Source organism: Hippopotamus amphibius, chromosome 9, assembly GCF_030028045.1.
Source record: "Hippopotamus amphibius kiboko isolate mHipAmp2 chromosome 9, mHipAmp2.hap2, whole genome shotgun sequence".
Lineage (NCBI taxonomy): Eukaryota > Metazoa > Chordata > Mammalia > Artiodactyla > Hippopotamidae > Hippopotamus > Hippopotamus amphibius.
The window spans coordinates 96881160-96898368 of NC_080194.1; the positions used below are offsets into that span (position 1 = coordinate 96881160).

The 17209-nt window shown below is 45.9% G+C and overlaps 1 long non-coding RNA gene across 1 annotated transcript in view; it reads left to right on the forward strand.

The window, feature by feature from the left end:
• The first annotated feature begins 1862 nt into the window (after positions 1 to 1862).
• LOC130859987 (uncharacterized) overlaps positions 1863 to 17209 on the forward strand; it is a 32127-nt gene continuing 16780 nt past the window's right edge. The window contains exons 1-2 of the long non-coding RNA XR_009055358.1: positions 1863 to 1926; positions 16582 to 16724. This is a non-coding gene — a long non-coding RNA (uncharacterized LOC130859987). The remainder of the gene's footprint in view (positions 1927 to 16581; positions 16725 to 17209) is intronic.

Below are 17209 nucleotides of genomic sequence, written 5' to 3' on the forward strand. Positions count from 1 at the left end.
AGGACTTGAAAAGCCAGTGTGTCTGGACCTTAGAGAGTGAAGGGTGACGGAGATAAACATGGAAAAAAATGTAGGTACATCACTCCCTCCCCTGAAAAACGATTTCATTTAAAAAAACAAAAGCCCTTCAGGGAATTTTCCCCAGTGCTGGCTACCTGTCACTTCTACCCCAGTTCTGCTCCCTGGGGCTGCCTAGAAGGACAAGTACAGCATCTGGTTGACTCCTTCTCATATTCCTTTCTTCTCTTAGAAATTACAAATTTCTCTCATCATCTCATACAGAACAGTTTTGCTCTTCTCTCTCTGTTGTATAAGTTCCTGCTCTCTTGGGCTGCCCAGAAGGACTGTTGAATAGCATTCCTCTGACCCTCTCCCTGGCATTCTCAATAATAATTTTTTTTTTTAAATTCTTGAAATGCAGTCCAACAAATAATGTGCCTGCCAGCATCTCCCTTCCTTGTCCTCCATCTCCAGGCCCCTCTTTCAATGTGAAAACTCACAGAAAAGAGCCAGCCTCTGATGACTCCGTTCTGCACACTTTGTTCCATCCGGATAGAGCCCCTGGGTGGGAGCAGGAGCCTCACTGGATCTGCTCAGCCTCTGTTGGCTTCCCGGCATCCCCCGCAGGCAGCTTTGATCACAGTCAGACTTCTTTCCCTGCAAGCTTCCCAAGGCATCTTAACTTTCCTTGTCTCTCAACACTGGACGGCCCCAGCCTGTGCTGAAATTTTGTGTGCACGAGAGAGAGACACCCTCTTGGGGCTGATGCACAGTTTGGTCAGGGGAACCTGGGCCGGAGTTCAGTGGCCCCCTGACCAGGCCCCTCTGTGCAGCCTGCAAACTGCACAGCTGAACCAGGAAGCCTGCTTGCAACATGCCCGGGAGGGTGGCCGGGAAGTAAGAGCCTGGCCTCACTGGGGAGGAAACTGAGGCTCAGGTTGGCCCTGAGCTGAATGGTTTCTTGGCCCATGGTTTAGGCAGATTCAAATGCACCACCCTACGGGATTAACCCTGGTTCAGCATGATGGGATGCAAAGGGCCAAACGTACATTAGAATGTAGCTCCTATTAGCTACGTGAACTTGGTCTTTCTGAAGCCTCTGTTTTGTCATCTATGAAATGGGACAAACATTCTCATCACACAGAGCCATGAGGGTTAAATGAGAGACTGCAGATAAGTTCCCAGCCTCAGGCTGTCACAGGACCACATAGTTGGCCCCCTGCCCCCAGTCCTGAGTGGAGAGAGCAAACCAGAAGGCCCAGGAGGCTGGTGTGGAAGCCAGAGGGGAGGGAGGAGGCCAGAGCTGCGCGCAGTGGAGCCTCCTTTTTCTGGTGACTCACAGCCTGGTGACTAGCGAGGCTGGCAGGCAGCACATCTTGGTGGGGAGGAAGCCCCCCCTCTGCTCCATACAGTTGGCATATTGTGGGGGGGTGGAGGGCAGCCTGGTAGGCATGACATGGCTCCCGAGAAATCTGTCGCAGAGTTTGAGAAATACAGAAAAACAGGAAACACTCTGGGAAAATATCAAAATAATATTTCTTGTAGTGTGAGGATTTGGGAACAAGTCCTGGTGGAGGAAAGATGATATCGGGGATGAGTGTGGCTGGGAGGGGGCTTCAGGGCAGACACTCTGTACCAGCCTGGGCTCCATGCAGACCCGAACCTCAACAGGACAGGGGAAAAGTCAGGTAAGACACTCTCCTGCCACACCACCTGGAGTGCCATGCCCTTGTGGGACAAAAGCCTGACTCCTCCAGTCCAGGGACCATGACTCAGGCTTTGGAGATCTGGCTGATTTTCTCTAGTCACTCATGTGATCTCATGGGAGCTCAGACCTGTGCCTCTTTATTCATTCGTTAAAAGCAGATTCGTTGAACACTTATTCCAGGCACTGTGCTAGATGCTGAAGTTACAAATATAAATAAGGTAGGAGGCAAGTCCTCTTTTGGTTTTAATTACTGATGTGTATGCATGTATGAAAGGGGTGTGTGTGTGTATTTGGTGTCAATATTTGTGAGTTTATGTACGTCAGTAGCTGTGTTTGTATATGTATTTTCATGTACCCATGTCTGTAAGTCTATCTGCATGCATGTACAGTTGGCCCTTGAACAATGAGGGGGTTAGGGGAGGTGACTCTCTGCATAGTTGAAAGTCTGAGTGTAACTTATAGTCGGACCTCTGTATACACAGTTCCTTCATACCCGCAGTTCCGCACCCACAGATTCGTGTCGTACTGTAGTTAATCGCTATTGAAAAAAATCCACATGTAAGTGGACCTACATAGTTCAAATCTGTGTTGTTCAAGGGTCAACTGTATATGTGCGTATATGTGTAAGTGGATATGATTATGTATGTAAGTCTACACGGGCAGTTCTAAGTGTCTAAGTGTTTCTGTGTGCAGCTTCAACAACTAAGAAGAAGGGGAGAGTTCTCCATGGTGGGTGTGAGGTTTATGCATAGTGAAAGGGGACATGATTGTTGGGGGGCATTTGTTCCAAGGATTCTGGGAGCTGGGAGCTCATGCTGCCTCACATCACCCTCACCTCCTGCAAGGTGGAGTGAGGACACCAAGAGCCACGTGGACATGAGGGACTGACCGCAGGTCAGGGCAAGCTGGAAGCCGGGACCCAGGGAGGCAAGGCCAGAGTCCAGGAATTTGCCCAACCCAAGGGCTAGAACTGGTAAGAGGTTAGAACTCCCAGTGAGGGCTGAGGGCCTGGCAGTTATTAGAGGCCTGGAGGAGTTAGAAGACCAGGAGTGGACAAGAAAACATCGGCTACCCAGGTGCCCTGGCCAGTGGGGCCATGACTCCCCCACTGTTGGAGCACAAAGTAATTTCTTCTATTTTTTTTAAATTAACGTTTATTGGAGTATAAATTGCTTTACAATGTTGTGTTAGTTTCTGCTGTACAGCAAAGTGAATCAGTCATACGTATACATACATTCACTCTTTTTTAGATTTCCTTCCCATTTAGTTCACCACAGTGCATTAAGTAGAATTCCCTGTGCTATACAGTAGGTTCTCATTAGTTATCTATTTTATACATAGTAGTGTATATATGTCAATCCCAATCTCCCAATTCATCACCCCCCCTTCCCCCTTGGTAACCATAAGTTTGTTCTCTACGTCTGTGACTCTATTTGTGCTTTGCAAATAAGTTTATCTCTACCGTTTTTCTAGATTCCACATATAAGCGATACTATATGATATTTGTTTTCCTCTTTCTGACTTACTTCACTCTGCATGACACTCTCTAGGTCCATCCATGTCTCTGCATATGGCACTATTTCATTCCTTTTCATGGCTGAGTAATATTCCATTGTGTATATGTACCACATCTTCTTTATCCATTCCTCTGTCGATGCACATTTAGGTTTCTCCCATGCACTAGCTACTGTAAATAGTGGAACGCAAGGTAATTTCTAGACAAAAGCTGTCTCAGGCAGAGCCTGACTGAAATTTCCTACAGGGTGGCCATCACTGGCTGGCTTGGGAACCAGTAAGAAATCAGTGTCTGGAGTTAACGTGGCTCTTCCTGAGACGTGAGCCACCGGTGGCTCCAGTGAAGACTGAGACTGTGGCATAGGATGTGGGGAAAGGTGGCAGGGGACCCCGAGGGTCTCAGAACAGGAGTGGGGATGGGTCAGACAGGACACCGAGGTCATCTAAAAACATATGACCTTTGTTTACTATTGTCTCTAGTGTGGTTTGTCACTGAGATGGGCTTCTTTGCAATTTATGTTCACATAATATCGCTTTTATTATGCAGTTAATCACAAGAGGGAAAGGGAAAAGGGAGTGTATCTGAATGCTTCTATTTCATTTGCTTAATGGAGCGCTCAGAGTAGGAGACAGAAAGCTCCCCAATCATTTATTTTAGTAATCAGACTTGTATTCCAGAGTTTCTGACAGTGACATCCAGCCATTCTGGGCAGGGAGACCGACTGTCTTTATCTCGGTGCCCATGAATGGGAGCAGACATGCCTTCAAAGCTGTGCTGTCTTCTGGGAGTGCAGATAACAGCGTTGATAGGGAGAACAGGGCTGAGGGAGATGGCAGAGGTGCTCTCTCCAATCCTGCCAGGGCTTGGAAGAGACTTCTGTCTTACTTTGCACTGTATCCCAGATTGGTGGGTTTGGGGCTGTGAAAGGGATTTTAGATGTTCACAGCCATTTCTTCCACCTGGAGCTGGATTTCCTTTCAACCCCGGGCTTGTGAACGTGGGCTGACTTCCAGGGTTGCTTGGGTCTGTTCTCAGCACAGGGCCTGAGACCCTAGAGACAGGTAGTTTCTTCTCCAGGCTACTTGGCTTGATTTCTAGGCTGTGAGTTCACATTTCTTACCCAAATGAGAGAGAGTAATGTGTTAGTTGGTAAGAGCACTGGCTGTGGAGTCAGCCTAACCAGAGTTCAAATGCTGACCCCCTAGTAGTTGGGGCCTTGGACAAGTTACAGGGAATCTCAGCTGCTGATACAGCGAGAGGCAGTGTAGCCTAGTGGTAAAGGGAGTAGACTCCAGGCGGACGTTCCGATGCATACTTGTTACCTGACCTTGGACAGGTTATTTATTTCCATGTCCTAGTTTCCTCATCCAGAAAATGGAAGTTATGAAAGTACCTATCTCTTCGGGTTATCGTGAGGATTGAGTGAATTAATATATACCTATATAAATGCATGCATAAGTATACATATACGTGAGTACATATATAAATAGCTTAGAACAGTACACAACACACTTAGTGTCTGATCTTATTAATCTGCCTCTATCTCTAAAATGGAGATTATGGTCGTTCCCATGTCACCGAGTTGCTATGAAGATTACATGAGGTCGTGCTTTTAAAATGCTTTGCTTACTACCTGACAAACAGTAAGCTCTCCATAAATACAAGCAGTTGTTGCTAATGAAATCAGCCTGGATGCCGGGGTTGGGGCCCAGACAGCCAGGCGATCCCGGAGAGACCTGCCAAGCCGCCCATCACCTCTCCTAATAGGGCAAGAGGCCTGGGCGGCCTGAGCCTCCTGACATCCGGACGGCTATTACAGAGACGCGGCTCATCTCGGCTGACTCCAGGCCCAGCCAAGCGTCCCCTCTTTTATCGACCCAGGGAGGCGGCAGACTGAGGGGGCTGATTCCTTCATGAAAGAAAGATGCCTGTGCCTCTGACTTCCCGCTGGGTGCAGACAGAGGAGGAGTGGGCGAGCGTGGGCGCCAGGCCAGGGGGAGGAGGCAGGAGTGTGTGGGAGGAGCGGAGAGATGGCTGGGCTCCTGCCGCTGGAGACAAGCATGCCCTGTCTGGACGTCTGCTGGGCGCTGGATCCCTGCCTGGTGCCCGTAAAGGCAGCGTGCGCTCGCACCAGGACCCTCCCTCATCCAGAGAAGACCCACTTTCAGAAAGGACCCTGGCAGAACCCAGAGCCACCAAGTGCCCCCGTAGGTCCTGGGGTTGAGGACAAGGCTGAGAGCTGCCTGGCTCATTCTGCTAGGGGTACTGGACATGCAGACCTAAGTGGAGGACACAGGGAGGACATGCTTTCACATCAGGGGTGGACCCCTAAACCCAGCGGTCTCAGCCCCAGCAGGGAGCCTGGGGAGCTCTGTCCTGTGCAGCTGGTATCAGCAAGCCCCCCAGTCCCAGGCTGGCACCTCTCCTGTGACCTCAGATCTATCTTCATTCCACAAGACCTTGCCTGAGAGCAAAGTCATCTCAGTGCTTCCTGCTAGAACTACCAGTCACATGTCAGTGTTGTGCCGTGTATTATTTAAAAAATGGTAGCAATAATGAACTGCCCCTAGGCCAACATGCAGAGGAGCCAGACTGGGCTCTGCACTCAGATTGTCTGACTCTATTGCTTATTTTCACTTAACTTCTAAAGCCTCGGTTTCCTCACCTGTTAAATGGGGACCACCCCACCGCGAGGGATTGTTGTCCTGAGGATGACACACAGCCCTGGGCCACCTGGATCCCCATCAAGACGGAACTAGTGCCTGACTCTGGGGAGCATGGGGGGCGGGAGCATGGGGGGCAGGGAGCCCCAGCTGTCTGCTTCTTCAGATCTGCCTCAGCTGCATGGGGCTGCTTTGGCTAAGGTCTTGTCCTTCCTGAGGAAGCCTTAGAAGCCTCAGCACAACACATGTGCCCTAGAGGATGGGAGATATACCAGGAAAGACCCAAGGGACTGCCAAATCCATGAAAGTTTCAGGGGTGCAGTGCTTAGATAGCTCCTTCAAAGTCAAGGACAAATGATTGACCTTCTTATCATAGTCATGGAAGCAAAACACCTGGTGAACCTCTTTGGGTTCTGGAAGCAGAATCTTCCAGTCCTAGGGACACTGCTCCACTCCATCTACTAGATGGCATGGAAGGCTGCCAGCTTCAAGAGAGGCCCAGAGCAGGAAAGGACTCTGCAGCTGGTACCATTAGGTTCTCGCAGTTCAGCAAACTCTTCTGTGCTGGAGGTATCAGTGATAGGAGAATATGCCGTGTGCAGTTTGTGGCCAGTCCCCATGGGAGAATCACATCCCAGGCCCCTGGGTTTCTGGGGCATATGCCTTATGAAAAATGGCTCCCAGTGTGGGGTGGAGTCTGTAGAAATGGGATGCCTGATAATGAGGTGACAAGGGATGATGTGGCTGAAACTGACCATGGTGAGCTGAACTTCTAAAGCCTCTGTTTCCTCACCTGTTAAACAGGGAACATCCCACTGCAAGGGATGGTTAGGCAGGCCCAGCAACTATTCACTGTAAGATGGAAGTGGTAAGTCCAGGATCAAGGACCAGCAGGGCCAGAGGGCACAAAGAATCTGCCTGCCTATCAGCCCAGACCCGCATGGCACCACTGCTATTGCACCAGAGCCCCTCCCTCAGCTCAGACCTGTGGCCCTATGGGGGGGACCTTGTGAGGCCAGCTAAGGAGGACAAAGCCTGAGGCGGGTTTGTGCAAGGTTAGCTTGGTAACTGAGTATAAGCATTAGTGACCTTAAAATGCCTTCAGTTTCCAGGAAGATGCAATAGACATAATTTCCCCTATTCCTCCTGTTAAGTATAACTAACCCCCTGGACAATATTATAAAACAAACGTGAAAAGGCTCTGAAAGGTGGAGAGAAGAAGGCAGACCAGGTTGGGGCTTGGGTCCTGAGAAACAAGACAAACGTGAGGAAATTGAGTTCTTTGTTTTTTCCTGTTGCCTCTTATTTCCCAGGCTTGGAATTGAAGAAGTTGGCATCCTTGATTACCAACAAATACTAAAAAGATAGCCCTCCAAAGACCTTCTGTCTCCAGCCAAAGGACCAGGAAAAGGGCATTCTAGCAAGATAGAAAGCTTTAGACAATAATCTCTCTACTCCAGCCAAACACTATAGGAAAAAGTGTGGCCCCACCCCCACCCCCACCAGCAAAGGCTGAGTGGGGACCCTGGACTCCCACCCTCACCAAGCCAGGCTGTCATTGGGTGCTCCAATCCTCTTGCTGCATGCTCAGAGAAAGCATCAATAGAGAGAAGGGAATTTTATCCCCCCAACCCCACTGCACTGCAGTGTCAGTGGAGAGCACTTGGGGAGCTGGATTTGCATCCCCATCAGGTTGTAATAATGTGCCTCTCTCCCCGCCAATGGGGTGGGCTCAGAGGAGGTCCACTGGAAAGACCACTCATAGGCAAAGACCATCCTCATCCCAGCAGTGTCAGTGGAGGCCATGTGGGGAGCCTGAACTCTTATCTGTTTCCAGCAGAAATGAGGATTCTGATCCCTATGGTGTCTAGAGAGGTGAGTGGGGAGCCTGAACTTCTACCCCCACTTGGCAGCAATGAGGCAGCACCAACCCTTCCCCTATCAAAACTGTGTCAGAGTAAGTCCACTAAAACAAGGTTGAAATAAGATCCAAAGTCTTGTAACATAATACCACAAATGTCCAGGTTTAAGTAAAAATTAAAAGCATACAGATCAGAAAGGAAAAAATAAAACTGCCCCTATTTGCAGATGACATGATTGTTTATACAGAAAATACCAAGGAATCTACAAAAACCTCCTAGAACTAATAAGAGAGTTTTATACGTTCCCAAGATACAAGAAAATATACAAAACTTAATTGTATTTTATATATTAATAATGAATATGTGGACACTAAAATTAAAAATACAATACTATTTACAGTTTCTCAAGACATGAAATACTTGGATACACATCTAACAAAACATGCATAGTACTTGTGTGCTGAAAACTGTAAACTGATGGCAAAATAAATCAACAAAGATCTAAATAAATGCAGAAACGTACTATGTTCATGGATTGGCAGACAATATAGCAGTCAACATAGAAGTGCAACATAACAGTATCAGCAAGTTTAGTTTCTTTGGAGGCCTCTCTCCTTGACTTGCAGGTGGCTGCCTTCTTGCCATGTCCTGATGTGATCTTTTCTGTGCTTGTGTTTACCTGGTATTTCTTTGCATGCCCAAATTTCCTCTTCTCGTAAGGACACAGCCAGATTTGATTAGGGCCCACCCATATGACCTTATTTGACGTTAATGAGCTCTTTAAGGACCTATCTCCAAATGCAGTCACATTCTGAGATTCTAGGAGTTAGGACTTCAATAAATGAGTTTGGTGGGTCAAGCTGATAAAATTCAGTCTGTAACAGTTTCTTTAACCTGATGTGGAAGGCTTGCTATGGTCTGGCACTTCCCAGTTTCCCAGCAAACACATTTAGTTCTTCCAACGCATCGTGAGTGTTCTTAACCTTCATATATTTGTGCGTATTACTCCCTCTGTCTAGAAGACTCTCCACTCCCCATCATAAACACTCTCAACCCCCAGTTCACCAGCCTGCTCCTCCTTATCTTTTAGATCCCAGTTAAGATATCATCCCCTTCAGGAAGTCTTCCCTGACCCCAAGCCTGGGCTAGTTACCTTTCTAGACATCCCCATCCCAGAGCCACCACCACTCCAAATGTTCTAGTAACTTCTGGCTCACCTCTCCATCTCCCCCACCAGACAAAGCTCTGTGGAGTCAGAAGCCATATCTGACTCAGTGACTGTTATACTCCCAGAGCTAACAGAGTGTCTGGCATACTCAATGTAGATACTCAATGTTTGTCGAATAACAAACAATGAATTTGAGCATGAGGCTGGCTTTGTGTCCTGCTTTCTCAGGTCTCCTGCCTGCATTGCCTGAGGGAGACAAGGTCTCCCCTGCCCACGCCTGAGATGCACCGCGGGGAGCCCTACACTAGAGGTCACTAACTCTACCATTTTAGTAGCCAACCACATGCAGCCATGCAAAAGCACATCTATTTTACTGGTGATTATAGTCTAATATGAATGCAGATTATGTGATTACAGGTACCAGGTTTTGCCTCTTCAGTTACCCTGGCCCCACTTAAAGCATTAATCTGCTGCTTGTTTTACCCTCTTTCCAATGAGCAGCCTCTTCTAAACAAGACCTTTGAGGTCCCTGCCCAATCTTGCCCATTCATACTTCATTCACTCTGAATTACATACACATTTTTCCTGTTCAATCAGAGGTGTATTTCTCTCTTTCAGTTTCCCAGGACCCTGTGTGTGTGTGTGTGTGTGTGTGTGTGTGTGTTGGGAGACATATTTTCTGAATCCTATGTAAGCATCTTTGGCTTTGGGTTGAAACTGTTGTCTGCAAAGCCACTGCAATTTACTCCATGGTATCCATTTGATTTTGCCCAAAACCCTTGTTTCACTAGAGTCTTGTCTGTTCTGAGTCCCAAGGACTTTCATAGATTCCTCTGAACTGAGCCTCTGATCCTGTTTCACAGTGAGGCATACTTATTTAGCTGGGTTTGAATTCCACCTCTTTCACTGGCCAATTTTTGTCAAGTGACTAAGACTTTCTACAGCCCACTTTCTTTGTTTGTAAAGCTCGTTTAATAACGGCGCCTGTCTTGCGGGGCCTAAATCAGGTGATACAGGTCAAGCGCCTGTCATACACTAAACTTTCAACAGTGTTAACTTTTGCTGTGATGAGTCAACCTTCCCACCTCCTTCTTTTCCTTTGAGGTCTAGAGCCGTGAGACTGAGGTTTCAGCCTCAGCTCTTCTACTTTACTAGCTTTGTGACCTTGGGTGAGTCTCTTAAAGTTTCTGATCTTTAGTCTTCTCATGAGTGAAAGGCACAGACACACTACGTTGGAGGGCTGTTGTGGGGATGAGAGATGATCAGCTCTGAAAGCTCTTTCTCCACACTGTTGCCATGCAAATGGCATTCAAGCAATGGCCAAAGATCCAGGAAGTTTCCCGTGGTCCTCACAACAGCTCCTGTCAGCATCACAGCTTAGCTGTGCTGTAATAGCTCATATCTGCCACGCACATCAGCATACTAAACTCCTATTCTTTCCCATCAGTTTTCCTGAATCTATTTCTGTGAATCGATTTTCATATTTTTCTTACAAAATTGATTTGCTTAACAGTTCCCATCCCCCCAACCAACAGGAATGTGAACATACACACACACACACACACCCCGGTGTCTGGGGGCCTCCATCAATATGCAAAGATTAGGGGGAGGAGATGTGAAAGGTCTATCTGAGAACGAGGGATCTTGGCTGGATTTACTCTTTCTCAGTGGTTATGTTTGGGTCAGGAGGGGGCACCAACATCATCATCATTTTATACAAAAATGGAATTTTGGATCTTTGGAATCAGTAATTTGACCCCTTTACAATAGAGTAGAAGAATCCAGGGCTTATAGAAGGGAAAGGCTGGTCTAAGATGATAAGCTTGGGTTTTAATATGTCTGGATACCTTTCTTAGTTTAGGTTCTTCAGAAACAGATCGTGGGACAAGGATTTTTTTTCAAATGATTTATAAAGAAAAGTCTTTCAGGAGAAACTAGAAGGGAGTGAGGGAAGACAGAAAAACTACCAAGTGTACAATTTCAGGCGGAGTTCATGGACACTGTTGTCAGCCTGATCCTGTAGGGAATCTCTGGCATGTAAATGATGCCTCAGTGTTTGTTGGCATCAGAGACAAGAGAGCTGAGTGTATACCCACCAGTCAACGGCTAAGGCTCAGCATGAGGCAGGGCACAGTGGGGGGACTAACCTGCTGAGTACTGCCTCTTGGCTGTCTGTGCCTTTGGGGGTGCAGCCACCAGGTGGGTCTCCTGGAAAGTCAGGGACGCAGCCGTAAAGCATAAGTCACAGGAGCTGGGGCGGGGTGCATGGAAATGGTTAGAAGGCTCCCTGGGTTTTTGGGTAAGCACTGACAGCATCTCCCTTAGTATTTTATTCCCTTTCTGGGTATTTTTTTCCTTTTTCCCCTTAGTTCCTGCACCATAAGTAAGTACTCTAAAAATAGTTCCCTCTGGTTCATTACTGGTAGATATGTAAATTGATGTAACCACTTTGGGAAATAGTTTGGCATTGTCTCCTAAATTTGAATAGCCTACGCCCGAGCAACTCCCACCAGGTTATAAACTCTTTCTCATGTATGAGAAGTCAGGTACAAGAGCGTTCAGAGCACAATAGCCCGAAATTGGAAGCCAACCACACACCCATCTACGGTACCATAGATACAAATTGTGTTATGATGATGAAATATTGTAGAGCAATAAAAATAAACTGCAGCTTTACACAAATGCATGTAAATGTTGAATGTAAGAAAATACAGCACAAAAGCATATATGATATTTTACTTACATTAATGTGAAACAATAGGCAAAAGGAAACTACAATATTTAAAGTTGCTAGGAGGCAGGTCATGTTCTATTTCTTGACCTGGGGAGTGGTTACAACAAGGTTTGCTTTGTGATAAATCATCAAGATGCATGTATCAGTTTTGTATACTTTTCAGATTGTGTGGTGTAGTCCATAACAAAAAAGTTAAAATATCTAGGAACCGCTTTTTTAAAAACAGTTTTAATTCCTTTTCCCCTTCTACTTTTTGTCCCACTTTTTTTATTGTAGCAAAGTAAACAATAACATAAAATTCTACTTTTAGCAATTTTTAAGTGTACAGTTCATTGGCATGAAATACGTTCATAATGTTATACACTCGTTACCACTATCCGTTTCCACAAATTTTTCCTTATTGCAGATAGAAACTCTGTGCTCATTAAACCGTAACTTACATTTCCCCCTCCTTCCAGCCCTGGTAATGTCTATTCTACTTTCTGGCTCTATGAGTTTGCCTATTCTTGTTACCTCACGTAAGTGGAGTCATGTGATATTTGCCTTTTTTGCCTGGATTACTTCACTGAGCATATTATCTTCAAGTTCATCCATGGCATAGCATGAATCAGAGTTTTCTTGCTTTTTATGGCTGGATAATACTCCACTGTGTGACCAGACCACGTGTGGACTACCCATGTTGACCTGTTTCCTCATTTTGGCTCTTGTGAATAATGCTGCTGTGAACATGGGCGAACAAATACCTGCCCTCCGTTCTTTTGGGTGTATGCCTTCGAGTAGAATGGCTGGATCCCCTTCTGCTTTTAAGCTAAAAGAAAGGGCCTCTCTTTTTCACAAGGATTTTTGCATGAATTCCAGCCAATGGGAGGGCTGGATATTGGAGGGCTGGGCGAGGCAAGAAAATGACAGATGCTCCCAGCTTCAGTTACTCAGGACTGAGGAAGAGCCGAGGGAGGCCAGGATTCTTGGGCTCTGTGTCAGTTCCACTCACCGTGACCTGGACGCCCCTCCCACTCCTGTGCTCAGTGACCCCACTGTTAGATTAGCACCATGACTCTCTTGTTGGTGGGGAAGAGAATCAACAAGGACAAGTGGGAGATGTCAGACCTGAAAGAGGCATCTTGGTGTGGATAAAATACAAGGTGGGGAATGAGATGAAAAGCAAACATACTGTGGTCTTCCCTCGCCGATGGGGTAAGGACAGGAGGAGGAGGAGGAGGTCAGGAGAGAAGAGAAAGGCGCAGGAAGAGGAGGAAGGGGAAAGGTGCAGAGGGATGGCAGATGGAGGAAGTAAAGAGGGTGGAATCAGAAGAAGCAGAAGAGGATAAAGAGAAGAGAAAGAAGGCAGACTCTTTTCCAGAGGGCTGGGGCCGGCATTGCCTGGCAGCATCCTCTAGTGTTGCCACTGGATTCCAGATGAAAATAACAACCGGTCACTCTCAGTGGCTGGTACCCTGCTTTATGGGGCCTGAAAGCATGGGCCTGGCAGTGTTGAGAGAAACAGGCGCATTTAAATCAGTGAAACAGTACAGCCCTCAGCCGGGCCCTCCTGAAGCACATACCCACCTGATATGTTATTGACAAGGCTGACTTTTATCAAGATGTTCTGGCCTGCTGTGTGATAAATGTGTATCATCCCCTCTTTATCACCAATTACCTCATTAAAATAATTGTCTTAATTTCATTGTTAAAGTGATTAATAGGGCAAGTGTTAAAGGAAATTAATACTCAAAAGGAAGAATAACTGTGGCCGAAAAATAACTCCTCTGAACTGGTCTGATGGTAAAGTTAGGGATCTGGTAGTTAATGAGCCTTAGAGAGTTAAATATAGAAGAGTCCAGGAGATGGGCCAACTGGGAGAGATGGAGGGTAGCGCAGGAGGGGCGGAGCAGCTGGGGGAGCTGCAGGGGGCGGGGAGAGAGAGTGGTCCTCTGGGCCCACCCTCTGTGAGCTCCTGGAGGGAACCCCAGAATGCTGCCTGCCACTCGCACACTCCCGGGGCCTCGATGCTCAGCTCAGGGCAGCGTCCCTGTGAAGAGATGGAGGGGCTCTTGCCCTGTGGGGATCAGCATCTCATCCTTTCCTCTTGTGTCCAGCCACGCTCCTTCTACCCTGAGTCCCTGAGGTCTTTCTGTTTCCTACTCCGCTGACCAAGCAGCTGGATCTGCAGGGCAGAACTGGAGTAGGTGCCTCGGGGGCTGTTCTGAGGCTGCTTTTCCATCCCCAGAGGTGACCTGGGGGTGGAGAATCATGGTTCCTTTTGACAATTTCCTAACTCCTTCATTCACCATTTAATAAACAGCTCGCTTATTAAGGTCCTGTGATATAGCAGGTTCTACTTTAAAAGCTGAGCATTCAGGCACAGAAAGACAAATTCTGCATCTTCTCTCTCATATGTGGAAATCTAAAAAAGTTGAGTTCATAGTAACAGAGTAGAATGGTGGTTGCTAGGGGCTGGGGAATGAGGGAAATAGGAGGATGTTGGTCCAAGGATACAAAGTTTCAGTTATGCAGAGTGAGTGCAGTTCTGATGGTCTAATGCACAGCATGGTGACTACAGTTAATAAAACTCTATTGCATACGTGAAATTTGCTAAGAGAGTAAATCTTAAGCGTTCTTAGCACATACACAAAAAACTACATCTGTGTGAGGTGATGGATATGTTAATTAGCTTGATTGCGGTAATCATTTCACAATGTATACGTGTATCAAAACACCATTTTGTACACCATAAATATATACATTTTTTATTTGTCAATTATACCTCAATAAAGTTGGAAATTTTTTACATTAAAAAAAAACCCTGGGCATATACAGATAGAAAGACTTGGCTCTTTTATTTAAAGAGTTTTCATTCTGGTGGAGACAAAGACATGCAAAAATAATTATCACACAGAAATTGTTAATTCTGACTTTCTTGCATACATATATATACACACACACACATATATCTTTATCTCTAGTATTCAGCTGTTAAAATACATTGTTTTAAATTCTGAAATTTCTCATAGGCTCTCAATCAATGAAAACATCCTCAAAGACCTCTCTGTGTGCCTTGGCTAATTGGTGTACTACACACCCCCTCAGCTGACTATCAGCAGTGTGTGCTGTGTACGTGGTTTGGATATTCTCCCAGCCCTTTATTTTGTGTGCCTGAAAACAACTGTGATGCTGAATGGTTAACCAATGGTGTACAGTAATGGTGGTGGTTCTGCTGCCGAGAAACAAAAGTGTCACCGCGGGATGTTCAAACGTGAGCCCTACTGCCATTCAAGGTACCTGCCAGGAACTGGATGAGGAAAGAGAGAGTAAAGGGAAGCAGGGGACGACGGAGTGCAGACGACCTTGGCCATTATTAAAGACATCATAAATGTCACTACAGCCAGGGGAAGTGGCCAAAGCTGGAAGGAGCTCCCGTCCAAGACAGAGGACGTGAATGGAATGGAAGAGCGCTGGATCCCTGAGCGCTCTGCACAGAGAGGTGCTGTTTCTTGTGATGCTGCTTCAGGGGGCGCCATGCACAGAAGCTGGGCTCTGGAAGGCTGCGAGTTTGGAGTCTGATTCCAGCCTGATTTCTGACTGCCTTAGACCTTTGTATAACTACTCTGACCACATAGGTTACTAACATACAAAGTCAGCTAGCAACATCAGTAATACAGAGTATTCCATTAAGGTTCGTTTCTATTTACATATTCCCTTTGAAATATGGGGATGGTGGTAATCAAATATATGAAAACTGAAGTGAAAAAAGTCTCCTACTTACTTTTTATGTTGAAATTCTATCCATCAGTTTAGGAATAAATATGTATTTATTATTGAGAGATTAAAATGGTGCAACAGTTCATGATCATTTTGAAAGCTGTTAATTTCTTGTGTAAAAACATTCAGAACCTTCAAAGAGTTAAATAAAAAGGAAATTGAAAGTGTACTAGCTAGAGAACTTTATGTCCTTTTTGAACACAGAAATATTTGTAAAAATTTAAATAGTAATACAAGCTGAATGGAGAGATTAGATTAGATCATAATTCTTATCTTTTGTAGGATTGTTTGGTGTTTTAGCATTCATAGCACTAAACAAAATAACCTTTAAAGTTTGTATTTAGTGCTTCACTTGTAAATTCCATTTAGACTATGAGTCTCTCCTATTTGCAAAGTCTTCACATTTTAGAGTTGGAATTAAGAATGATATGTCAAAAAATATGTCAAAATCAAGATTCTGTGAAGAGAAAAGCCTCTAAAATTGTGTGCAAAAATATCCATGATAAACCATCTTATGTCAAGACAATAAAAAATATTCATATGAAAGGGAAAAAAAAACCCATATTGGAAATAACCGAAGTACACTCTAAATATCCTGGTCTCCTGCTGATCTCAGTCGAAAATGAGTATCCATTAGAGTTCAGTGACTGCAGCAGGGTTGTTCTTGAACTGTCAATCTTTGGAAGTTTAACTACTGAAATTTTTATGTATCCAACTGTAATAATAATTACTTGGTGTAATATTTCAGATTTCTTCCTGAATTCTGCAGGTTTGTTTTATGATGGTGATATTGGGCTTTGGAACATTATAGATTTTAATATTGATGTTTGGCCAACCTATGAATGCCACTGATGGACACCTATCCAGCGTGATGGCTGCTCTAACAGACGTGATGATGGCAGGGATGAAGTCCTGCCTGACTAACTGGGAGAATCAGAGAAGGCTTCACATAGAAACCAAAGTGGAGATTGGGAGGATAAATTCAAAGTTTGCCCAGAGAATGAGAAGGAGAATAAGATGGGGTTAGGTATTCTAGGAACAGAGAACAGTTAAAAAATGTCTTGAATGCATTTTTGAATTTCAGGTACCACTTTGGTATTTTCTACACGTGTTATTTCCCTTCATCTAAAACCAGCAGGGTACAGTAAGTATTCTTTTCTCCTTTTTGCAGAGGAGTGGACGGAGGCTCAGAGACAGGATGTGACTGCTCCCTGCAGCCTTTGAGTGTCTCCAGAATGATCTCCCTGCCTCAGGAGAATCAGCCTGAAAATGCAATATCCGGGCAGCCCCAACCTCGTCACTGCCTCAGATGCGGTAAGGGCCTCCCTGGGGCTGGGGAAGTGGCTGAGGAGCTGGGACTTTACTTGCCTGAGGCCTGATTCCTTTGAGGCCCAGTGCCTTTGGCCTTATTCCTAACCAGTGACCGTATTTCTAACCCATCACCTTATTTCTAATGTCACACGAGAGCCATCCTCCCCAAGGATGCCATTGTCTTATTCCATACAGGCCGGGGCAGAAGTGTCTCAGGCACCAGATAGAGCCCCGGCTTCCTTTGTGGCCCAGCGGGTCACTCCACAAAGCACTCTTCTAATGGCCTGATTCTTGGTTCAGAAGATATTCTTCTTTCTTGGGTTTTTCTTTCTTCCCTTTCGTCTCTTTTGGGGAAGGCCTGCTGCCTGGCACAGCTATTGTATTCGGAAATGAGCCTCCTGGGCTGGTGAATAAATTGCATTTTATCCCTCCCTGTCACTTCTGGTTGGGGGAGCACCGGGAGATGAAAGCTGAGACTTCAAAAGCGC